Source organism: Saccopteryx leptura, chromosome 6 (assembly GCF_036850995.1).
Source record: "Saccopteryx leptura isolate mSacLep1 chromosome 6, mSacLep1_pri_phased_curated, whole genome shotgun sequence".
Taxonomy (NCBI): Eukaryota; Metazoa; Chordata; class Mammalia; order Chiroptera; family Emballonuridae; genus Saccopteryx; species Saccopteryx leptura.
The window spans coordinates 117655196-117681429 of record NC_089508.1 but is presented as its reverse complement, the minus strand read 5'-3'; the positions used below and the strand labels follow the sequence as shown (position 1 = coordinate 117681429).

General features: G+C 37.4%; 1 non-coding gene and 1 pseudogene across 1 annotated transcript; one reads left to right on the top strand and one right to left on the bottom strand.

Moving 5' to 3' along the window:
• Nucleotides 1–26234, top strand: part of LOC136377164 (rho GTPase-activating protein 17-like) — a 146807-nt pseudogene that overhangs the window by 114697 nt on the left and 5876 nt on the right.
• TRNAV-AAC (transfer RNA valine (anticodon AAC)) lies at nucleotides 15048–15123 on the bottom strand. The gene has a single exon. It is a non-coding gene; the product is annotated as a tRNA-Val (tRNA).

The window sequence follows — 26234 nt, the reverse complement described above, 5'->3', positions numbered from 1 at the left end:
CTATTATTTTTATGTCATTCTTTTTGATGGAGTCAGACAATTCCTGTAGGGCTTTCTCATTTTTTAAAATTTTTGAGTCTCTTTCTTCTTCTCTTTGTTGTGCCTCAAGTTGCTTGTCTTCTATTTCATTAATCCTACCTTCTATCTGGCCTGTTCTTTAGCTAAGCCTGTTACTTCATTTTTCAGCTCCTGAATTGAGTTTTTCATGTTTGTTCAATTTGTTTTTATACTTTCAATTTCCTTGGTAATATATTCTTTGTGTTCATTGAGTTGTTTTCTGAGCTCCCTAAATTGCCTTTCTGTGTTTTCTTGTGTATCTCTGAGTATATTTAGGATTTCTATTTTAAAATCTCTGTCATTTAGCTCCAAGGTTTCCAATATATTAAATTTTTTCTCTATAGATTTTTCCTCATCTATCTGTGTTACCTCTCTGTCTTTTGTATCCATGATATTTGATTTCTTTTTTCTTAATGGCATCTGAAGGTGGTTTTTTTGATAGTATTATTGAGAATTAATAAAGAATAAAAAATTAAAAAAAATAAAAAATAAAAATGAATAAGTAAAAATAAAAAGAAATTATTATTCCCCCCCTTTTTTAACTCTCCTCTCCTCTTCCTTCTTTCTTGAGAAAATCTTGTGGTGGACTGTAAATTATATTGTGCTAAATAGAGCAAAAACTACCTATAATGGAAGGCCTGAGTTGGGGAGAAGTGATAAAGGGGCAAAAAAAGGGGGTATGGACCCACAATATGCAAAGAAGGAAAAAATTTGTGTCAAGAATGAAATGATTCACTTTTAGGTGATGGTTGAGTAAGAGGTATGATGAGAGAAATAAGAGGGAAACATGAAAAAAGGGAAAAAATTAAAAAATTACTATTGTATTTAGTTGAGCAAGAACTAGTTAAAATGGAGAGCCAAGGTTGGAAGCAATGCTAGTGAGTTAAAAAAAAGCAAAGCAAAAAAATCCCAAAGTGCCACAAAGAAAAATTTGAGTCCCAGATAAAATAATTTGTTTATGATTGAGGATTGAATGAGAGGAAAAGTAAAGGAGAAAGGAAGAAACTAATATGGAGGAAGAAAAAAAAAGAAAGAAGAAAACACAAAAGAATAAAAAAGAATAAAAGGGGAGAGAGAGAAAGAGATTTAAGGGTTTTGAAATGCAACCCTCATTAAGAGAAAGGAAGAAGAACAAAAGATAATGGGAGATGTAACACTTATGGGTAGTGTAGTTCAAGGAGAGGTGAGAGTAAGACCAGCAGAGAATTAAATGACCTAATTGGAAGAGGAAAAAAATAATCAAGACAAGAAGATAAGAGAAACAAATGAAGAAATATAATAAAATGGGATAGGTTATAAAGTCTGTAAATTATTCTTGATTTTGAGAGGTTATCTTCTTGCTTTTTTTTTCTCTCCCTCTTCCTGGCCTGTGATGCTGTACCCTGGGGTCTGCCCCTGTGGCACGCTTAGGTAGAGGTTTGCAGTTGATAAGTCTCTATGGTGATGTTATATTGAGCTTCAGTCTCATTGGCAGTCGAGGCTCATTAGCATTTGCAGGCTCCGCCAATGATAGAGTCTGTATTCACGGAGCCTCTCTCCTAGTCACTCCTTTTTGAATTAGTAGCCTGATGATCCAGCTATGGGGTTGCTGCTGCCTCTGGCTGGAGAGTAAGAGGCTCAAAGAGCTGGCAAATCCCCACTCATTTCCCACTCAGCGCAGGGCTCTGGGTAAGGCTCAGTCAGTCAGAGCCGCTAGTATAATCAGGCAGGGCTTTGGCCCACACAAAGACCTCTGACTCTGTCCCTCTGTCCGGGAACACAGGCGCCCACTCCCAGGAGAAATTTCTGGCCCACTCTCCACGCTCGCTGACCAGAAGATCAGGCCAGCTGCCTCTCACTTCGGGTGAGGCGCCCCTCCCGCATGGAAAAGTTCAAGCATAGGGAATTTTGCTCCCACTCCCTCCCTATGTGCCACTTTTTCAGGAAACAGGGGTGGCCCCAAGATTCTGCTTTCTACCCACACAAAGGCCTCTGACTCTGCCCCTCTGTCCGGGAACACAGTTGCCCACTCCCGGGGCTCTAGGAGGAATCTCTCGCCCACTATCTGCGTGTGCCGACCAGGAGATTGGGGCGGATGGCTGTCCCGAGTGCCTTTTTTTGTCTGGATTTGGTGCAAGCATTAGCTTGTGTTGAATTGGTTGCCACAAGCACAGTTTTTCTTCGGCTTGGATGTCCGTGCCACAGCCTGGTTCAGACGTTTGTGCCGCAGTCTGGTTCTATTCACATCCTATGCCCGCCAGTTCCTATACTCTCAGTTCCCAGTGAAAGCAGCCCTTATTTAAGTTAGTGAGGAAGGCAAAGTGTTTCTTCCTCTTTATTTCCTTGGGGGTTGATTATATATTTAGTCAATTTTTTGCTCAATCATACCTTTTCATTTAGCATGGAACTTCTGGAGGCTCCAATGATAGATTTTTCTGTCTCTGGTTGAAGATCTTGTTGAATTTTGGGGGAGATTTACCGGTATCATTCCTTACAACACCATTTTTCTGATGTCATCAGGCCATACAATCTTTATCATGGTTTTGGCACAGTGCTCCTAGAACCCATGAAATTTTCTAAGTGAGGGGAGCAAAAACTAAAAGCTTTCTTTTATTATGCTAATAAGGTGACATTTGGAAATTTTATGGGTAACTTAAGGATGGAGTCTGGTTGCAAAAGGAGTCAAGTTTTAGTCCCCACCCTGACTTCCTTGGAAAGGAGAGGGGCTGAAGACTCAGCGAAGTCACTAGGGGCCAATGAGTTGATCAATTTTGCCTGTGTAATGAAGGCTCCATAAAAACCCTAAAAAAATAGTGTTCAGAGAGCTTCCTGTTAATAAACCTGTAAAAATGTAAGGTGAGTGGAAAATTTGAAAAGGGCAAGGATCTTCCTTGCCTTTTCTCCATACCTTACTCTATGTAGCTTTTCCATCTGGCTGTTCCTTAGTTATGTCTTTTGATAATTAACTAAGTAGTAAAATATTTCTCTGAGTTTTGTGAGCTTCTGTAGCTAATTAATAAAACCAGAAGAAAACGTTGTGGGGACCATAAATCTAGAGCTGGTTATTCAGAAAAAGTGGTGACAGTGACAACCTGGATTTGGGATTGACATCTGAAGGTGAGGAGGTTTAGTCTTGTATAACTAGGCTCTTAATATCTGGGATCTGATCCTATTTCCAGATAGATAGTGTCAGAACTGATTTGAATTGTAGGATACCCAGCTGGTGTCAAAAGAATTGCTTGGTGGCATGAGGACCACTCACCACATTGTAATGGGTGACCAGAATCATTTAAGGGGAATCCATAAAATAACAAAACTGATCACTCAAGAATTAGAATAAAAATTAGAACAAGAAGTATTCCTAAAGCTAAAAAATAAGACTAGATTGAGGGAGATAATGATCACTTAAAAGGCTAATTCAAATGTAGTTTGAATGGAAAAGTATGTATAGGATTTAGAAGCAAGGCAGTAGTGTGAATCTTGGAAAAAGCAGTTTTAGTGGGATGTTTTCAAACATATGGCAGTGCATTAAAAAGGCAGTGAGAATAAGATACATAATGCAGGTCGATAATAGGAACAACCACTCAAACATTCCGCTATGTCTGGCTTAATTTAGGAATACTGAAAGGCAAATCAGGTAAGGCAGAAATTTTCACCAGTGTGCTATAAGAATTTTTAAAACGTGATACCTGACCAGTCAGGGGCACTAATCTCTTTACCCTGGTTTTAAAAACAAAAAAAATAAAAAATAAAATGACAACAGCTGTTGTGGATTGTAAATGGCAAAAAGCCTTTGTAAATTTGAGGCTCGGCAAAAAGCTAAGTTCTCCCCCCTCCACCTCCATATTGGCTATGATGCTGAGTATTTGCACCCACTTCACTTGCTTGCTTAAGTTGCTGGAAGCAATTTACATTGCCCTTCTTCTTACTCTTTCTTTGTTCAGATGCTGCTTGATTTCACTTATGCATGGTAGGGGGATTCCTGTTTATGCCTTGGGAAAGTTTCTGGTTTAGCCTCAGATGTGTAACTTTGTATCAAGGACTTCCTTGATTTGCATATGGCTATATAATAAAGCAAACGGGGATTATGGGCCACTTAAATATTGCCATCAGCATTGAAGAGTCCTCCCAATTCCATCCTTTTTTCTTAATGAATGTGTTTTCTTAATTCCGCACCATTCTCACTCAAAACCCAAAATTAAGAGCTGCACAGCTCTGTGGCAAGTGGTGCCTGAACAGTAGACTTGAGTCAGAGAAAACTAAACTGAAGGCAGATGATGGAACTCCCCAAGTGAAAAGTGCACAGTGAGTAAAGAAAATTTTTGGGGAAAGTGTAGTCAGGAGTCAAAAATTATGGGGCAGTTAAGGTAAAAAATAAGGGACTTTTGCATAGAAATGTTTCTGTATGAGGACAAATCATTGCCTGAAGAGTATCAGGGTGAGCCAGAAACAGAAGGATGTGAATATAAGGATAAGTTGGAGTCTGAAGATGACTTGGGGGATAAAAAATTCACAGAAAAAAAAAAATCACAGCTATAGCTGCCTTAGCCGTGGGGCCTTTGTTGCCCTTAGTTGCTTCCTACATTCCTCCCTCTGCTCCTCTGTTCCCTTATCGGGCTGATTCCGGAGTCTATAGCTCAAAATCTGGAAAATCCCCTCTCCAATGATCTATAGACCAGGCTCGAAATATAGGGGAAATAATAAATGACCTTACCTGTTTTCCTGTTGTAGAAAGACAGAATGATACAGGGAGACTAGTGTGAGAACATGAACCTTTACCTTTTAGAACTCTGAAAGAGTTTAAACTTGCTTGTGTTCAGTATGGGCCTACTTCTCCTTTTTCACTTGGTTTATTAGATACTATTAGTGCAAAGGCTCTTCCCCCAAATGACTGGAAGGTGATTGCTCGTGCTTGTCTCTCCAGGGGTGATTATTTGCTGTGGAAGTTGGACTTTCATGAAGGGGCTGTTGAGGTAGGGGAGAAATCTCAGCATAGTCAACCTGAGCCACTGGTTACATGACTATAGAATCTGAGAATAAATAGGAGACTCGGGTATTAGGAAAGTTACAGCTTTTCCTGTTATGGTCTGATTTTCTTTAATGTTCTAACTACAATCTTCTGAACTATTATTTTGTTTCTTTCTTATTCTTTGCCTGGAAATTGAGGCAGGGGACCTGTGTTGGATCTGACTATAGGAAATATCCCAGCAGCTGCCAAAAGCAAATTTTCTTGGTGAGATTTTGTTTAGTCCCATCCTTCAGCCCCTCTATCAGAAAATGCCCTAAAATCAGGCAGGCATCTTTCTAATCTAGTAGTGCTCTAAAATCCTGGGTTTCTCTCTGGTTTGTCTGGTTCATCTAATTCTTGTTTCTGTTTAGTCTTTATTTAATGTTGTCTAAAATGTGTCGGTTTTTAAGACCTGAATTAAGTTTTTTTTGTCTGCAAAAATTGGAAATGCTGACTCTAATATTTAGAAAAAATAAAATAATTTTAGAACTTGTAAGGAGCGCTCATTTAAATTTAAATAAAACAGAATGTAGATCCTTAAGATTTACTAATTTGGTTAGTGCATTGTGAGGTGAGTTCAGAGTTAGGAGCCAAATAGCAATTCGAGTATTAGGATTATTCAAAGTTATATGTTATACTTGTGTTTTTTTGTGTGTAAATTGTCTTGTTTATGTGTAAGGTTATACTCAGGTAGGCAAAACAAAGGAATTGAGCAAAATTAAGCAGTGCCCTAATAAGTCATTTTAAGAATTTGTCTCAAGCTGCTTCAGGCAGTTAGAAGAATAGTATAAGGATGCTAATTCTGCTTCTCTGGCCAAACCATGCAAAAAGAATGCTGAGAAAATCGAGAATGCAGCTCCACTGATTTTTCCAATTGGATTAAAAAAATAGGTCAGGAACACCCTGAAATGGAACTAACAATACAAGGGTGTAAATTTAGAGGAATTTTAGATACTGGAGCTGGTGTATCTGTTATTGCTAAACTACATTGGCCTCCTTCCTGGCCCACTTATACAGAAGCCACAAAATTACAAGGTATATGGCAGAGTAAATACCCTCAGCAAAGCTCTAGTTTTTTTACAATGGGAAGATAAAAAGGTCATTATGGACTTTTTCAGCCTTATGTGCTACCTGGATTGCCAGTTAATTTGTGGGGTAGAGATGTTTTGAAAAATATGGGAGTGTTGCTTGTCAGTTCTAATAGCTTAGTCAGTACTCAAATGCTTGATCAGGGATTTTTGCCCACTAAGGGTCTAGAAAAAGAACAGCAGGGAATTCTCACACCCATAAAAGTGGCATCCAATACCAGAAGGTGTGGATTAGGATATCAAAATTTAGCATAAGGGCCTTGGTAGCTCCTGTTAACCCAATAATGCATTGTGCAGGCCCAATTACTTGGAAATCAAATAATCCTGTATGGGTAGACCAATGGCCCCTTTCTCAAGAGAAACATAGGGCAACTGCTCAATTGGCACAAGAGCAGCTACAGCTTGGGCACATTGAACTATCTAATAGCCCATGGAATATGCCTATATTTTTCATTAAAAAGAAATCAGGAAACTGGAGGCTATTATAAGATTTGAAAGCAATAAATAGGACTATGGAAATTATGGGTCCTCTCCAGCTAGGACTCCCTTCTCCTACTGTCATTTCATGAAATTTTCACCTTGTAATTATTGACTTGAAGAATTGCTTTTTTTACTATTCCATTAAGTCCTCATGATTGCAAGCGTTTTGCATTCAGTGTTACTTCACTTAATTTCCAGGCTCCAGTAGAGTGATACCAGTGGAGAGATTTGCCTCAAGGTATGTCTAACAGTCCTACCTTGTGCCAAAAATATGTTGCTTAAGCTATCTTTCCAGTATGAAGGCAGTACCCTAAGGCATACATAATTCATTATATGGATGATATTTTTATTACTCATCCAGATAAAGACTTTGTGTTGACCATTTTGCAACAACTAGAATATTCTTTGAAAGAATCAGGACTTTATATAGCTCCTGAAAAGGTACAGCAATCTTTACCTTTCTCTTATTTAGGACAAATTATTGAGGGACAAAAAATTCGTCCACAAAAATTAGAAATCAGGACAGATCATTTGCAAACTTTAAACAATTTTTCAAAATTGTTAGGAGATATTAATTGGCTTAGACCTTCCTTGAATTAATGACTGGGGAACTGAAACCACTTTTTGATATTCTTAGAGGCTCAGCTGAACCAGCTTTTTCTCAGCTACTTACTGCTGCAGGACAACAAGCTATAAAACTTGTAGAAAAAGCCTTGCAACAAGCACAACTAAAATGCATAAATCCTGAAGACTCAATTGCCTAATTTGACCCTCGAGTTACACTTCAATAGGACTATTGTGGCAAGCTCCAGTTCCTATTGAATAGATTCATTTAGCTGTTACTCCTAAAAAAGTTTTATCCCCATATTTTTATCTTGTTGCCTCCTTGATTATCAAGGGGTGTGGGTGACTATTATAGCTTATAGGTTATAAGCTTCTGATTACTGTTGTTCCTTTTTCAAAGGATCAACAACAATGGCTCTGGGAAACTTCCACTAAATGGCAAATTTCTTTTGCAAATTTTACAGGCCAAATTGATTCTCACTACCCAGCTGATAAAATAGTTCAATTTTTATTAATTACTACATTTATATTTCCTAAAACTTTTGTTAATGAGCCCATTCCTGAAGCACCTACAGTCTTTACTGATGGGTCCAGCTCAGGAATAGCAGGTTTAATAATCGGTGGACAAGTTTATACTGAAACAGTCGCCTTAAAATCATCTCAAAGAGTAGAATTACATGCCATTATAATGGCTTCTCAGCATTTGTCATGTTTCTCCTTTAATCTGTATACAGACAGCAAATATTTACTTATGATTGTTTCCACTATAGAGACTGCTGTCTTAGAGACAACTGGTAATGAGGAAGTATTTCAGCAATTTCTCCTTCTTCAAAGACTTGTATGTCAACATAGAGTTCCATGTTTTATAAGACATATTTGAGCTCACTCTATGCTTCCTGGAGCTTTAGCACAAGGGAATGCCTTTGTTGATCAAACTACCCAAAAGAAAATTATTGGAGCAACCATGACAGATCAAGCAATTCAGTCTCATACTATTCATCACCAGAATGCTGCAGCCCTGCATAAACAGTTTCAACTTTCTCAGGAAACAGCATGGCAGATTGTTAAATTCTGTCCAAGGTGTCCTATACTGCAATCTGTCCCTTTATTTGGAGTTAACCCTCAAGGACTTCTACCAGGACAACTTTTGCAAATGAATGTTACTCATATGCCTTCATTTGGCTAAGAGTCCTTTGTCCACATTACAATGGATACTTATTCTGGATTTATAGTAGCCTCTGCCAGAATAGGAGAGACTGCTAAGCATGTTATAGCTCATTGTCTGTATGTATTTTCTATTATAGAACTTCCTAAAGTGATTAAAACTGACAATACTCATATATGTAGGAAAAGCATTTACTATATTTTGTCAAACCTTTTGAATTAATGGGAATTTCTTACAATCTTTAAAGTCAAGGTATTATTAAAGTGTACCCAACAAATAAATATTTAAGGTCAATTTAAAAAAATATAGAAGAGGGAGTCATATTCTGGAACTCCTGTGGGTATACCTTATGCTTTTTACTTCAATTTTTTTTTTTGAATGCTGATGTACAAGAGATGCCAAACCTCTTTCTCCTGAAAACTTCTACTTTCTTTTCTTTGATCCAGCTAATAACACTGTTTTGTCTTTTACCAAATAGCTTCAGATATATGGAAAAACTTTATATGGGAAAATGAGAACCCTCAAGCCCCTCAGTGAAATCTTCTGAGCATGGCATTTAAGATCTATAATGACCAAGAGGCAGAAAAAGCCCAAAAGAGATCAGGTGAAATACCAGCTCTTGGCATATGCCCTTAAAGGCTTCAATGCCCCAAAGGGGCCTCATGGGACTCCATCAGGGCCCTGCTTCAATAGTGGAAAGGAAGATTATTGAGCTAAAGCCTGCCTGGCTTACATGCCTTTGCTGTGATGAAAAAGGGACACTGGAAGGTAAGCTGCTCCCTTGCTCCTCTATGGGAGGGTTTAGTCTCTTCCAGCCCTGCTCCAGCCACCTGTGACCTAACCTTGCCCAGCCTGATGGAACTTGCCACTGAAGGCCAAATGTGACCAGGGCCATCCACCCTATCTCACATGGACAAACCTAGTGCATTTCTTCCAAGTAGCAGGTAAACTGATCTAATTTATTATGGACACAAGGGTCACTTATAATTCTTGCCTCAATATTCTGGTTTTCACTTGTCCCTCAAAGATCTCTGTTGTGGGTGTTGATAGTCTTATTTTCTGCTGCTTTGTTTAATATATAGTGCCTCCTTTATTCCTCCTGCCTTAATGCCTTATTCATGTTTTAGGCTGGGACCTACTCCTAATTTAGAGCTCTCTCTCCTTTTTTCCAACTTCTGTTATGAATTTACCTTTGCCAACCTGCATAATGTATCCCAAGGTTCTCTTTACCATGCCATGGTTGCAGAGCTTCAAAGAAAAGCACAGTGATCTCATTTCTCCAGGTGGAGGAGAACAGAACCTCCATCTCCACACATGCCTGCAGATAGTTTTTCCAGTCTACCTGAATCATTACCAGCTAGAAGCAGTGATCATTGGGACTTGGACTCTAGCTGCAAAGTGTAGAAATGTGACAATTCCAGTGCCATGCGGACATTTCCTAGATGTGTTTCCTGGACTCCTGCTCCTTGTGACAGCTCTTAATGGACTGAACTGGGGTTGGGTTGCATTTTCAGGAAATGTGGAATGGTGATGATGCCAACTTGGACTTGGTTAACATGTTAAGGCCCTGTAATGTATTAGAATACTTGTTTGGGTATCTGTTAGCATTGGCTATACTAATTTTGTGTATATTCTGTATTTTTTCAGTCTGCCTCCAAATTAGAATCTAGGAAACTAGAAAACCAGATGAGTGCAAATCTCAGCACACACATTAAAAATAAAAAAGAAAAATGGAATATGTTGTGGATTGTAAATGGCAAAAAGCCTTTGTAAATTTGAGACTTAGCAAAAGGCTAAGTTCTCCCCCCTCCATCGCCATATTGGCTATGATGCTGAGTATTTGCACCCCACTTCACTTGCTTGCTTAAGTTGCTAGAAGCAATTTACATGCCCTTCCTCTTACTCTTTGTTTGTTCAGATGTTGGTTGATTTCACTTATGCATGGTAGGGGGATTCCTGCTTATGCTTTGGGAGAGTTCCTGTTTTAGCCTCAGATGTGTAACTTTGTATCAAGGACTTTCTTGACTTGCATATGGCTACATAATAAAGCAAACTGGAATTATGGGGCACTCAAATATTGCCATCAGCATTGAAGAGTCCTCCTATTCCATCCCTTTTTCTTAATGAATGTGTTTTCTTAATTCCACACCATTCTCACTCAAAACCCAGAATTAGGATCTGTGCAAGTCCATGGCAAACAGCCAAAACAATAGCTGTCTGACGTGAGTAAATCAAAATTATACCTCTTTTGTTAGACCAGGAAAAAATATATTTTTTTGGTGTGCTGCAAAATTTGAATAATTAGTTTATGTGTGCTATGAGATAAAAAAGGTTGAAAATTGCTGAGGTCATGTTACCATAAACAGAGTTCCAGGGACTCTCTCCCATTGACCAAGATGACACAGGTGCAGGTTCTTATGTTGAGCATGAAAAAGCTAGCAAGATAATTGGATAGGAAAAAAAGCTCTACCCTTCCTATCTCTATAAGAACTGCAAGCTTGAGCAGAGAAGTGAGATGGTCTTTGAGATGGGAGTCCCCCATTCTCCCAGGTTGTGGCACCTGAATAAACCTCTTTCTTTGTTAACCAGCCCCTGTTTGATGAGTTTTTGTTGTTTCTGTGGCAGGCAGCGAAACACACTGGTTTAGTTATAGTACGACAATCAAGTAATGAGAGGGGCAAATATAGACTAGCAACCTTAGAAAGACTAGGGAGTGTATCAGAGAAACTTGACTGGTAAACATGGAGCTGCATTTACTTAGAGTGCCTCACATGTTATCAGCTATGCTTTTTCATGAACAGCAGCAAAGCATAGTGGTTAAGAGTAAGGTCACTGATCCAGAGAGCCAAGGTTAACAACCCTATATGACCACATATAGCCTGGCTCTTCAAACAAGTCACTTAGGCTTTTTGTCGATCAATTTTTTTTTCCTTCCTATAAAATGAACCTGAAAATAATATTACTAAATTTTTTATATTGCTGTGGAATTTTGTGAAAGCTTATATAGGCATAAAGTAGTGATTGATGCTTTCATTACAATAATCATAGGAGAAAAAGCAGAAACCCCAAACTTCAACTGCAAGATGAAACACAAAAAAACAAAAATAAATGCTCACTTATTGACAATGAGAAAGGACAAAATTTGGACTTGAATGACAGAAAGTTTAAGGCTAAGGCATTAAGCATGTAAGCTAAATTTTCTTGTATTAAAACCTCTAATTGGCAAGATGAGTTCTAGAATGTGAATTGGTTTGAAATATATATATAAATAGATTTTGGTTGACTAATTGCAAAGAGCCAGAAAACTATTCACAGAATATTCTTAGATTCATAAGGGTTAAGACTAATATTTATCAAGCACTTAATCTATACTGGTCATTGTTAAAAGTATGTATGTTGTCTTATTTAATTCTCACAAACATCATATGATGTGAATTATTTTTAAACAGTTATATAGAAATTTTTATGGAGTCAGAAAAATATTAGGAGTGATAAATAGTAAAAATTATTGTATTCTTTAGAAACCAGTCATTGAATGTGAGCTGGCCAGGAAAGGAGTGAATATGATAATATAAATTGATAAAGTTTGGATTCAGATAGAGTTTTGTCTCATTTCACAGCCTGTCTATTGTATGCTGTGTTGCAAATGTGTTAATATCACTGCAGGTAGTCTCAACTAACTAGAAAGGAGAACAAAGCCAAACAATGTTTAAAAAGGGAGAAATAAGAAAGATAAATAAAGGATAAACAGAAACATAATTTTATTGACTCTTAAAAAATAATTAATTTACATATATAAAGTCATAGGTAAAGATGTTACACTACCAGTTATAAGACATTAAAATAAGGTTTGCCTATTTTCTAGTTTGTTTTTTATTTTCATTATATGTTAAATAAACTGTGTAGTGTTTACATGCTTAGGTAAAAATCCTTTTTAGTGTTTCTCACTGGAAGAAATAGTGGGAAAGTTTTATTGGCTTGAGCTTGCCCTTACAGAATGCAGGATCTTGGCTTCCTAAGAAGCCCACTCACAGCATGTCTGGAACTTAGTAGAGGGTGTTTTACAAGTGTTTGTGTCTATCCCATATGAAAGCACCTTGATAAATGCTATTATTACACCTTCTCCTCCAGGGTGCAGTTGCTGCTCTGTAACAAAAAATAAAGCTAGTGTCACTCCTTCATTGGGAAACTCAGAGCTGCCAGACCCTTCTGGGCTTGACAAGTCCACCTAGTCTCCTTTGTTCTTTTCTCTGTCTACTCTTCCGCTTTGCTGTCGAGTGCTGTCCCCGTTCCATTCAAGACCGCTGTGAGGGATGGAATGAACGTTCTTTTACTTTCAGCTTAGGCTTTATTAAAGAATTTCCAAAGTAGGGAAACATGGTCCATCAATTTTACATGTATTCTGTATGACAAATGGACACATAAGATCTTGGGAAGGACTAGTGTGACAATCAATATGCTCTATGACAAATTATGACTTTCAATAATGGTTCACATCTGATTAACACTATTATGCCGGGATCCTTTTTTCAGAATGATGTATTTCCACAGTCTATAAAAAGGCTCTGAGCATCATATGTCCTAGACAGATAAAGCAAGAAATATGATTGAATTTCAATGTCTGATATGTCTGTGCTCTAATGTTTGCATATGTATATATAGCACTATAACCATTTGTTTTGTGATATTCTTTTGATGTGAATAAAGAGATGCCTTAATATAGTTAAATTATAGAGATTCAACACTGTCATATGCCTTTACTAGTCAAAATTTATTTAAATTCTCCTGGATTCAAAATAGAGATTACAATTAGCAGTACACTTTGGGTAATGTCCCTCATAATGCCATAGTCATAGAAATCACACCAGAATGTGGGTAGTTTGATTAAAGCCATTTATTTCCTGACTCTGGCTATACATTACAGAGCAATTTGGTTCCTTAAATAACCACTCCCTACTGCTACAAGCAACAACATGCCATGGTAAAATAAATCAATACATAAATCATTTTCTTATAATAACAACTCCTTAATTAAAATCATTACAATAAATTCCTAATAAATTTTAATTGAAATCTTATTGAGAAAGAACTTAATCTCCCTTAAGATGAACATATTCCCAAAGATTTCATAAATGGCATAGATAGCAGCATCATAAAAAATGCTAACTGAATTTTTTATAAGAGCTGCTCTTTATTTTAGGGGAAAGAAAAATCAGCATTTAATTTATAAGAGTTTCTCAAGGAAGTCAGTCAGTAAATAATAATATTTTCATAGACTATTCATAAAGCTTCAAATTGTTATTGTAATTTGTAAAGTATTGGGATACTCATCTTTTTTGTGTGTGTTTCTGCCTGATTTCAAATACTTAAATTTGAGGATTTGGCTGTTAACTTATTATACATTTAAACAGAAAAGCCTCAGGTAAAATTTAAAATTTTGTATTTCTTTTCCCTCTTTTTTCTATATCATAATATCAATTAACACTGTCATTATTATATGTAATGTAACATGACAACAATATACATTGGTTTATAGTAAGATAATCTTTATAATTTATTAGCCTAAAATGCTTCAGAGGTATAATTATTATACATAATTTAATTTTAATTTTATTTTGTAAGTGGGTTTCAAAAGAATATAATGGTGTAAAAATGACATATATATTGTTTTTTTTATTTAATTTACTGTGCTTACATAGATTCTAGTGTCACCCCAATTGCACCCCCCTCCCCCGTATCTCCCTCCCAAAAGCTCCCTTCCCCCTTCCCTTCAGGTTTAATTTTGTTTCTCAGTTGACATTGTTCCTTGGATTCCTCAAATAAGTGAGGTTATATGATATTTTTCTTTCTCTGCCTGGCTTATTTCACTTAACAAAATAGTTTCCATGTCCATCCATGTTGTTGCAAAAGGTACTATTTTCTTCTTTTTCATAGCCCCATTGTATTCCATTGCTTATGTGTACTACTGCTTTTTTAATCCACTGGTGCACTGACAAACACTTGTGCTGTTTTCACATCTTTGCTATTGTGAACAAGGCTGCCATAAACATGGGGTGGTGCATTTCTTTTTTTGAATCAGTGCTATGATGTTCTTGGAATATACTCCTAAAAGTGGGATGGCTGGGTCAAAAGGCAGTTCCATTTTTAATTTTTTGGGAAATCTCCATATTGTTTTGCATACTGTCTGCACCAGTCTGCATTCCCTCCAGCAGTGCAGAAGGGTTCCCCTTTCTCCATATCTCGCCAGCACCTATCATGTGTTGTTTTGTTAATGAGCACCATTCTAACTGGTGTAAGGTGGTATCTCATTGTGGTTTTAATTTGCATTTCTCTAGTGACTAGTGATGTTAAACATTTTTTCATCTGTCTATTGGCCATCTGTATGTCTTCTTTGAAGAAGTGTCTATTCATTCCTTTTGTCCATTTTTTTTCTTTTCCTCTTTTGTATCTTTCTGAAGTTGGAAACTAGGAGACAGTCAGACAGACTCCTGCATGCACCCAACCAGGATCCACCCGGCATGCCCATATGGGGCACTGCTCTATTGCAACCAGGGCCATTCTAGCACCTGAGGCAGAAGCCATGGAGCCATCCTCAGCGCCGGGGCCAACCTTGCTCCAGTGGAGCCTTGGCTGCGGGAGGGGAAGAGAGAAATAGATAGGAAGGAGAGGAGAAGGAGTGGAGAAGCAGATGGGCGCTTCTTCTGTGTGCCCTGGCTGGGAATCAAACCCAGGATTCCAGCTCGTTAGACCAATGCTCTACCACTGAGCCAACTGGCCAGGGCCTCATTTGTCCATTTTTTTATTGGATTGTTTGTCTTTCTGGTGTTGAGTTTTGCAAGTTCTTTCTAAATTTTGGCTATTAACCCCTTATCAGACATATTGTCAAATATGTTCTCCCACTATGTAGTTTGTCTTTTCTTCTGTTCATATTTTCTTTAGCTGTACAAAATCTTTACATTTTGATATAGTTCCATTTGTTTATCCTGTCTTTTATTTCACTTGCATGTGGAGATAAATCAGCAAATATATTGCTGCGAGAGATGTCTGAGAGCTTACCACCTATGTTTTCTTCTAAGATGTTTCTGGTTTCACGACTTACATTTAAGACTTTTTTCCATTTTGAGTTTATTTTTTATTTATTTATTTTTTTGCAGGTAGCTGTCCAACTTTCCCAACACTGTTTGTTAAAAAAAACTGTCTTTACTCCATTATATGCTCTTACCTCCTTTGTCAAATATCAATTGTCCATAAAGGTGTGGGTTTATTTCTGGGTTCTATGTTCTGTTCCACTGATCATTATGCCAGTTTTTACCATGCTGTTTTGGGCACAATGGCCATGTAGTACCATGTAGTATAACTTGATTTTAGAAAGTGTGATACTTCTCACTTTATTCTTCTTTTTCAAGATTGCTGAGGCTATTCGTGTTTTGTTTTGTTGGGTTTTTTTTTTTTTTGGTTTCCTATAAATTTCTGAAATATGTGTTGTATATCTTTGAAGTATGTCATTGGTATTTTAATTGGTATTGCACTAAATTTATAAATTGGTTCGTGTAGTATAGATATTTTGATGACATTCATTCTTTCTAACCATGAGCATGGTATATGCTTCCACTTGTTTGTATCTTCCTTAACTTCTTTTATCAATGTTTTGTAATTTTCCAAGTATAAGTCTATAACTCCCTGGGTTAAATTTACTCCTAGGTACTGTAATTTTTTGTTGCAATAGTGAAGGGGTTTGTTTTCTTAATTTCTTTTTCTGACAGTTCATTGTTGGTGTATAAAAATGCCTCTGATTTCTGTGTATTAATTTTATATCTTGCCACCTTGCTGAATTCATTTATCATGTCTAGTAGTTTTTTGACTGAGATTTTAGGGTTTTCTATATACAGTATCATATCATCTGCAAATAATAATGGTTTTATTTCTTCTTTTCAAATTTGGAAGCCTTTTATTTCTTCTTCTTGTCTGATTGCTGTAGCTAGGACTTCCAGTACTATGTTGAATAAGAGTGATGAAAGGGGTCACCCCTGTCTCATTCCTGATCTTAGGGGTATTGCTTTCCATTTTTGCCATTAATTATTATGTTGGTTGTAGGTTTTTCATAGATGGCCTTTATCATGTTGAGGTATGTTCCCTATATTCTCACATTACTGAGAGTTTTGATTATAAATGGGTGCTGGATTTTATCAATGCTTTTTCTACATCTATTGAAATTATTATGTGTTTTTTGTTCTTCCTTTGGTTTATGTAATGAATCACATTGACTGACTTACATATATTGTATCATTCTTGCCTCCCCAGTATAAATCCCACTTGATCATGATGTATGATTTTTTTCATTGTATTCTGGATCTAGTTTGCTTATATTTTGTTTAAGATTTTAGCATCTAAATTCATTAGGGAAATTGGCCTATAATTTTCTTTCTTTATGTTGTCTTTGCCTGGTTTTGGAATCAGAATTATGCTCGACTCATAAAAGGAGTTTGGAAGTCTCCCTTCCTCTTGAATATTTTGAAATAGCTTGAGAAAGATAAGAGTTAGTTCTTCTTTGAATATTTGGTAGAACTCACCTGTGAAGCCATTTGGACCAGGGCTTTTGTTTGTTGGGAGTTTTTTGATAATTATTTCAATTTCATTTGTTGTTATCAGTCTGTATAGGTTTTCTGATTCTTCCAGATTAATTTTTGAAAGATTATGTTTTAAGAAATTTGTCCATTTCACCTAGGTTGTTTAATTTCTTGGCATATAGTTCTTCATAGTATTTTCTTACAGTATTTTGTATTTCTGATGTGTCCATTGTTATTTCTCTGCTCTCTTTTCTAATTTTATTTATTTGAGTCCTCTCTCTTTTTCTTGGTGAGTCTGGTTAAAGGTTCATCAATCTTTTTTACCCTTTTAAAGAATCAGCTCTTGGTTTTATTGATCCTTTGTATGGCTTTTTTAGCCTCTATGTCATTTATTTCCACTCTGATCTTTATTATTTCCTTCATTCTACTACCTTTGTGTTTTACTTGCTGTTCTTTTTCCAGTTCTTTTAGATGCAAGCTTAGGTTGTTTACTTGAGCTTTTTCTAGCTTCTTAAGGAATGCCTGTAGTGCTATAAATTTCTCTCTTAGTACTGCTTTTGCTGTGTCCCATAAATTTTGAGTTGTTGTATGTTCATTATCATTTGTTTCTAGAAATCTTTTATTTCTTCTTTGATCTCATGGTTAACTCATTCATTATTTAATAACATGCTATTAAGTTTTCATTTGTTTAAGTATTTTTTAGTTTTTCTGTTGTGGTTGTTTCTAATTTCATGCCATTGTGATCAGAGAAAATGCTTGATATGATTTCAATCTTCTTAAATTTGTTGAGACCACTTTTGTGCCCTAACATGTGGTCTAACCTAGAGAATGTACTATGAGCACTTAAAAAGAATGCATATTTTGTTGCTTTAGGGTAAAAGGTTCTGAAGATATCTATTAAATCAAGTTGATCTATTGTGTCCTTTAAGTCTGCAGTTTCATTGTTAATTTTCTTTCTTGTGGATCTATCTAGTGATGTTAGTGGGGTATAGAAATCCCCTACTATTATATTATTGCTGTTGATCTTGCCCTTTATATATATTAAAGTCTGCTTTATATATTTTGGTGCTCCTATATTAGGTGCGTAGATATTTATAATGGTTATATCTTCCTGTTGGATTGCTCCCTTTATCATTATGTAGTGTCCTTCTTTGTCTCTTACTATAGCCTTTGTTTTAAAGTTGATTTTGTCTGATGTAAGTATTGCTACCCCAGCTTTCTTTTCATTTCCATTTGCATGAAATATTGTTTTTCCATTTTTTTACCTTTAGTCTATGTGAATCTATTGTTTTGAGATGTGTCTCTGGTAGAAAGCATATGTATGGGTCCTGTTTTCTTATCCAACAGATACTCTATGTCTTTTGATTGAAGCACTTAATCCATTTATAATTAAGGTTATTATTGATATGTAGTTGTTTATTGCCATTTTATTTTTTAAAGTTGTATTTCTCTTCTGCTATATTCTTTTCCCACTTTGATCTGTTTACAACAGGTCCCTTAACATTTCTTACAGTATTGGTTTGGTTTTAATGATTTCCTTGAATGTTTCTTTTGTCTGGGAAACTTTTTATTTCTTCTTCAATTTTAAACTATAGCTTTGCTGGATACGGTAGTCTTGGTTGTAGGCTCTTGTTCTGCATTACTTTGAATAATTCTTACAATTCTCTTCTGGTCTCAAGTGTTTCTGTTGAGAAGTCAGATGTCATCCTTATGGGTGCTCTTTTGTAGATGATAGTCTTTATTCTCTAGCAGTTTTTAATATTTTTTCTTTATCTCTTAGCTTTAGTATTTTAATTATGATGTGTCTTGGTTTGGATTTCTTTGGGTTTCTCTTTAATAAATTCTCTGTGCTTCTTGAACTTGTGTGACTTTTTTCTGCATCAAGTTAGGAAAGTTTTCAGCTATTATTTGATTGAACAAGGTTTCTATCCCTTGTTCTTTCTCTTCTTCTTCAGGAACCCCTATGATGCGAATGCTATTTCTCATCATGTTGTCACAGAGCTCTCTTAGAGTTTCCTTAGACTTTTTGAGTTTCTTTTCTTTTTGCTGCTCGGCTTCCATGCCTTTGTTTATCTTGTTCTCCAACTCGCTGATTCGATCCTGAGCTTTATCCATCCTGCTTTTAATTCCTTCCAGTATGGTCTTCATTTCTGATATTTTATTTGTCATTTCTGACTGATTCTTTTTATTATTTTAATGTTCTTTTTTATATTTGCTATGTCTTCTTTTAGGTGCTCATTATATCCCTCTATTGCTATTCTAAGATTTTTGAGCATCCTAACAATCTTTATTTTAAACTCTGCATCTTGTAACTTGTTTATATCTGACTCATTCAAATCCTTTTCTGGGGATTTCTCTTTATTCATTTGGGTTGCATTTCTCTGCTTGCCCATTTTGTCTGTATGAGAAGGGTGTGGCCACAGAAATTTAATGGGTGTGGCCTCTGTGTTCCTTAGGTGTGGTCTGTCTGCAGGCCTGTCACCCCCTCTGCCACTGCCTCAGGCATTGAAGTATGGGCATTGCAGGTGCCTGACAGCTATGGCAGTCTCTGTGGTTTCTGCCTCTTCTCCACTGGGGGGGCTATGTTCACATGCCGGGGCTACAAGCCCTGGCAGGCTTCGGCCTTCACCCAGCCCTCTCTGGTGGGGCTGCACTTTGCACTGGGGCCATAAGCCTTAGCACTGCAGGCAGGGCCATGCACCTATGCTCAGCCACGCTTCTCTGCCCATTCCCGGCTTTCGCCCCACCCCTTATCTTGGGGCTGTGCTGGTGTGCCAGGCCACAAGCCCTGGCTTCCAGTCTCCCTGGCAAGGTTGCGCTCCCCTGCTCATCTGCAGCAATCTGCCAGTTCCCTGGATTTTGCCTGGCTTTCCCCTTGCCCCTGTGGGCAGGATTGCAGGTGAGACTGCTCTTGCTCACCCAGCCCATATCTGGGTTGGACTGCTTTCTTGCACCCCTACTACCCCCGCTCAGTAGGACTGAATTTACATAGGGCCTCAGTCATGGTGAGACGAGCTTCTGCCCCACTGATGGGACCGCACTTCTGCGTCCCGCCACCACCCACTCTCCATCAAGTCCTCAGCAGTGTGGATGGGGGTGCTGCAGCTCAGACCTTTGCACTCAACACTGTATTCCTTAAGGCTCCCTCCTTCTCAGTGACTCTGCTCTGAGTGCCAGGAAGAGTTATTTTGGCTGGTGTCCTGCTTCCTTTTGCTGATTGCTGTTTCCAGGGGAAATATTCATTTTAGATTTGGGAAGTGACTCAACCCAGGGGTTAGGGTGGCTGTCCCTCAAAGTGTTTCTCCCTATGACTCCCAGATTACACTCTTTTCCTGCTACTCCAGTCCTCTCAATCCTCCCCATCCTCCAGAGTCCCGGGTGAGTGGTTGTGAAAGAGGTTTTCTGTGCAGACACTTTAATAAGAATCCTGGGTCTGAGTAATCTCTCTTTCTCACAAACAGTATCCTGTCTTGTTTCCAGCTAAATACTGTTCATAGGCCTCTTTTAGTCTCTGGGGCTGCAGGCTGGAGTTTTTGTCCTGGGGTCCAGGACCATCCCCTCTCTGCTAAACTCACTTCCCACCACAGAAGTCCCTCTGGGCTACTGTTCGTGCCTGGGAGCTGGGCAGTCCTCTCCGTGTTTCCACTTTTCTTACCAGTCTCATTGTGGCTTCTTCAGTGTTCCTTGGTTAAAGAGTCCTCTTAATTTAGTCCAAAGTTTGTTTTACCAGATGATGGTTCTTATATTAAGTTGTAATCCACTTTGGTTCTGGGAGGTGGAAGTTGGTACATTGGCCTACTCCATCACCATCTTGCCACCTCTAAAATTCATATATTGTTTTTAATTGAGATTCAGTGAAGGGATAGCATCTCCTTTACACAGGGCCTGAAAAAATTAAAAGCAATACAAAGGAATGGTAAAGAGATCAATATATTCAAAGTTCTTTATATCAAATAGTAGGTTAGATAACGTAGAAGGTCTTATATTGAACTCCAGAAATAAGTTGACATGGCCACCCAGTTTCAGGCAGCCTCAATTAGGGCAGGACTCACAGTACTGAAAATTGAAAAAATGAAAAAGCAGCTTTTAGATAAAGTCCAGTGATTTTTTTTCCTATTTAATAACTAAGTATGTCATTCTACTGTGCAATGAATAAGGCAGTTAAAAGATGTCATAAATATACTTTGAATAAGTACCTCATCTTGCTAATTGAAGGTAGAAAAGAGAAATTCCTCTAAAAATTTGGTCCCTGAGTCATGCTTTTCTCTTAACAAAATAAAAAGCACAATAAAGATTCATAACATCCACCGTCATGAAATTTCTTTCCTTATTGTTTCCCAATCAAATGCATGTAATATTACTAAAATTTCTTGAAAAATGGTTAAGTAGTTAATCATTTATCAAAATCTCTTCATATCTGCCTAAAATCTTAATTCATTATAAAAGCACAACTTTAACAATTATCATATTATTCAGAGTCCACACATTTTTTTAAACTTGAAAACTCTGGTAGCTTATAGATAGAAACTAGAATTGTTGCAATGAGGACAGAATTAGTACCCACCTCACTGAATAATTTTTGAAATAGTAGAGTTCATCCACATGAAATACTTAATGTCAGCTATATAATAAGAGCTCTTTAAATATGTTCTATAATTACTATAATGATGATAATAGTTAATAATAGTATTGCATTTGGGGTCTATTATTTAAAAAGGAGATTACAGGCTATTATAATGACAGCACTACAGAACATAAAAACATTTTCTTGTTGTTTTGTGAACTCTCAATTATTCATTTAAAAATAGCAAATCAATTAGAAAGTATTCATATTTTCTTAAAATATAGCTTGCAAATGTATTAATTTGCTCTTTTTGTCATAAAACTCAGAATATTTGACAAACTCTTCTAATGATTGTCTTTTTCAGAAGACCATACGTTCCATGAAAACAAACCTTGGTCATCCCTATGACCCAGCATTATATAGTGCAGGGCAGCGAGATGTACCTAACAATTACCTGTTGACTAAAGAAATGTTTTACTGAAAATAACAATAAAATAAAATTTCTTTATGTGAATTAAGACCAATATGTTATCTGAAACAAAGTAAAATCTTTTTGATGATTTTATGCATGTATGTAACCTTTGGAATGTAGCTGCCTTGGTTAGAAATGCAGATATATGTAAAAGCATGGCCAGCCAGAGGGGGCTTGAGTCCTTGACTAGTAGTCCCTCCAGACACTACAATGAACTGGTTGTGTTCCAGGTCATGTGTAGGTAGGGCACTTTTTCTCCAGCAGACCTGCTTTTGTAACTGAATATGGCCATGCCTAAAAAATCACATGTAAGTTTTTGACTAGGAGCTGGACTCCTCACCTAACGGTTCTGTATTGAATTTGCATTCTGTTAATGGTTTCCTTTGCTGTGTAAAAGCTTTTCAGTTTGATGTAGTTACATTTGTTTATTTTTTCATTTGTTTCCCTTGCTTGAAGAGATAATTCAAGTATATATAATATTACTAAGAGAAATATCAGAGATTTTACTGTCTATATTTTCTTCTAGGAGTTCAATGATTTAAAATCTTACATTAAGCCCTGGCCAGTTGGATTAGCAATAGAGCATCGACCCAGTGTGTGGAAGTCCCAGGTTCAATTCCCAGTCAGGACACACAGGAGAAGCTCCCATCTGCTCCTTCACCCTTCCCCTTCTCCTTTCTCTCTGTCTCTCTCTTCCCCTCCCGCACCTAAGACTCTATTGGAGCAAAGTTGGCCAGGGCACTGAGGATGGCTCCATGACCTCTGCCTCATGTGCTAGAATGACTCTGGTTGCAATGAAGCAATGCCGCAGATGGGCAGAGCATCATCGGCCTGCCAGGTGGATCCTAGTCAGGTACATGCTGGAGTCTGTCTCTCTGCCTCCCTATTTCTCACTTCAGAAAAAATACTACAAAAAAAAATCTTACATTAAAGTTTTAATCCATTTTGAGTATATATTTTTACATGATATAAGAAGGTGATCTAGTTTCTTTCTTTTCCGTCTTTTCTTTTCTTTTTTTTTTTTTTTTTTTACATATATCCAATTTTCTTTTGAGCTATTTTATAAAAAGGAGATTCAAACTCAGAAGATATAAAGTTTGCCCTGAGTATCTGCATTTCTAACAAGGTAATATGCATGGACAGCACTTTTAGTAGTGCAAGTACTCAAACTTTGGTATGCATCAGAATCACTTTGAGCCTGACCTGAAGTGGTGCAGTAGATAAAGTGTTGAACTGGAGCACTGAGGTTGCAAGTTCAAAACTCCAGGCTTGTCTGGTCAAGGCAGATATGAGAAACAACTATAAATTGAGGCTTCCTGCTCCTCTCCTTTCTCAATCTCTCTCTCTCTTTCTCTCTCTCTCTCTCTCTCTCTTTCTCTCTGTAAAATCAATAAATGAAATATTTTAAAAAATAAATTAAAAAAAAAGATTTTGAAAACTTGTTAAACCATATTGCTCACCCTACTTCCTGAGTTTTTGATTCAATGGTACTGGAAAAGCTCCTGAAAATTTGTATATCTACATAGTTTTTAGGTGATGTTGATGCTGCTGTGTGTGTAATCCACACTTTAAGAACCAGTACTCTAGATAAAACTCAAGTCGAGATGCTGGGGTTACTTATGTTTAGACACGCAAACCAGTGGTAGATCTACATTTGACTCTGCCAAGTAGGTGGACAGTAAACATGTTCAATAAGTTGCAAACTTCTGCCAAAACATCAAAAGGTAGCTTATCTCCCTCATGATGGTCTTCCTGGCTGCAGATGCCAGTGGCCTTTCAGTTCTTGTATGGAGGAATCTTGGCCCTAAAGAACCAGGAAAAACAGCGGGTATCCCAGGAGAACATGCATGTGCTAGTGCCATCTCTCTCCCTTCAAAGTTCTACAGATCTTCCCTGGGACAATTGATACTAGTCCCAGGCTCTTTGAAGCTGGTCTTCAGGCTCTGAGTCAGACTGCCAAATATTTTTTTTATTTCACCCAGTCTGGATACAGCCTGTGCTCCCATCTTTCAGGCTCAACCTGCCTGTCAGCTTCAGAAACTAGTCCTCTCAGGAGGAGTGGCAGTTGGATATGTCTGGTGGAGGAAAGACAAGGACAATTATTTTTCAAACTCCTTAGAAAAGCTAGAACTGGATGGTACAGACATAGCCTGTAGGCCTGGCTGATTGGAAAGCTGTCAAGATAAAGATGGCATCTCTAGCCATGACACTATGTAGTGATCTATTCACAAAAGAAGGGATTCCACAGCCTCTTCTTCACTAAAGTCTTGGCTGGCTTCATAGTTATCAGTTCCAGCGTTCATGTTTTGTTTTTGTTTTTGAAAATCCAAGTTTTCATTTAATAGAATTTTTAGTGCAGATCTTCTGTCAATGAATTCTGTTTTTATTTATCTGAAAATATTTTTGCTTGACCTTTATCTTTTAAGTGCTGGTGTCTTTTAAATGAAGCCTTTAGCCAGAATTTACTTCTGCATAGATGCTGTGAATCCTTTGCCTCAGCTTATAGCTTCATACTGCTTGTTCTCATTCCAATGCCAGAAGTCTAGACTGATTCTTCACAGACTGGTTCTAATTCATACCCTCTGTATTTTTTGAAGTTTTGTGTCATGTGCATTAAATACTTTCTAAAAATAAACAACATAATTTAAGAATGATGATAATGGCTTCCCGCTGAAAGGGCAGTAGGGATGACATGCATCAGTCAGAAGGGCTCCAACTCCCTGCACTGCTGCCTCATGGTGACAGTTCTTAGAGCTCACTTGGGGCTTCAGTTTCAACATCTGAATATGTTGGAACTCAGGAGACAAGTGTGGACTAGTTAAATTTATTGAACATTTAATAACATGGAAAGTCTCATACTAATGATTTTATATATGTTCATTTAACCCTTAGTTTTTGAGAAATCCATAGTTTTCTCCCCATTTTATTGATGAGGGATCTGAAGTACAGATGGTTACTTAACTTGCTCAGAGTCTCTCTCTCTACGATATCTTGACTATCCCAAGTTTGCATGGATATTTTACTGTGTGCTCTTGTAGAAGCTGTGTAGTTTTAGCTTTCAGATTAGTTTCAAAGATCAGTATTATGTGTGCAGTGTGACATAATTGTTCATTTCTTTTACATATAAATAGCTCATTGTACTAGAACAATTTGTTGAAATTAGTCTTCCTTTATTCAGTAAATTTGATGAATTTTTAAGATTGATTTTTTAATGTTTATTTTATTGGTTTTAGAGAGAGGAAAGAAGAGAGTGAGAGAGAAGCAGAAACACTGATGTGTTCCTGTTATTTCTGTATTTGACCTGACTAAGGATCGAACCTGCAACTTCTGTGCTCTAGTATGATGCTTGTCTAACCAATCGAGCTATCCGTCCAGGGCTGATGAATTATTATTAAAATTCCATTAGCTATATAAAATTATGTCAATTTCTAGACACTTTATTTGATTCAATTGATCTACTAATTGAATCAAATTAGTATTACTATTACCATGTCAATACCACAATATGTTTTGATTATGAAATAAAGTGGTATTATTTCTCAAAGTGTTTAAAATATTTCTTAAAAATTATTTTGATTATTTAAGATCTTATAAATTTCCACATGAATTTTATTAATTGTTTTTAGGTAGAGAAGAAAAGAGAGGAAAGGGAGACATCATTTTGTTGTTTCACTTTTACTGCTCAAAAAACTAGGGGATGGCCCTGGCCGGTTGGCTCAGCAGTAGAGCTTCGGCCTGGCGTGTGGGGGACCCGGGTTCGATTCCCGGCCAGGGCACATAGGAGAAGCGCCCATTTGCTTCTCCACCCCCACTTCTTCCTCTCTGTCTCTCTCTTCCCCTCCCACAGCCAAGGCTCCATTGGAGCAAAGATGGCCCGGGCGCTGGGGATGGCTCCTTGGCCTCTGCCCCAGGCGCTAGAGTGGCTCTGGTCGCGGCAGAGCGATGCCCCGGAGGGGCAGAGCATCGCCCCCTGGTTGGCAAAGTGTCGCCTCTGGTGGGCGTGCCGGGTGGATCCCGGTCGGGTGCATGCGGGAGTCTGTCTGACTGTCTCTCCCCATTTCCAGCTTCAGAAAAATACAAAAAAAACCCCAAAAAACTAGGGGATGTTTCAAAAATAAATATAAAGCTATAAAATATCCCCTAATTTTTGTGATCAGCATATTTTTGCATTCATTGGTGATTTCTGTATGTGCCACAACCAGGGATCAAACCTGCAACCTTGCAGTATTGGGATGACACTCTAACTGAAGTGCTCAGCCAGGACCAATAATTTTAGAATCATTTTGTCAT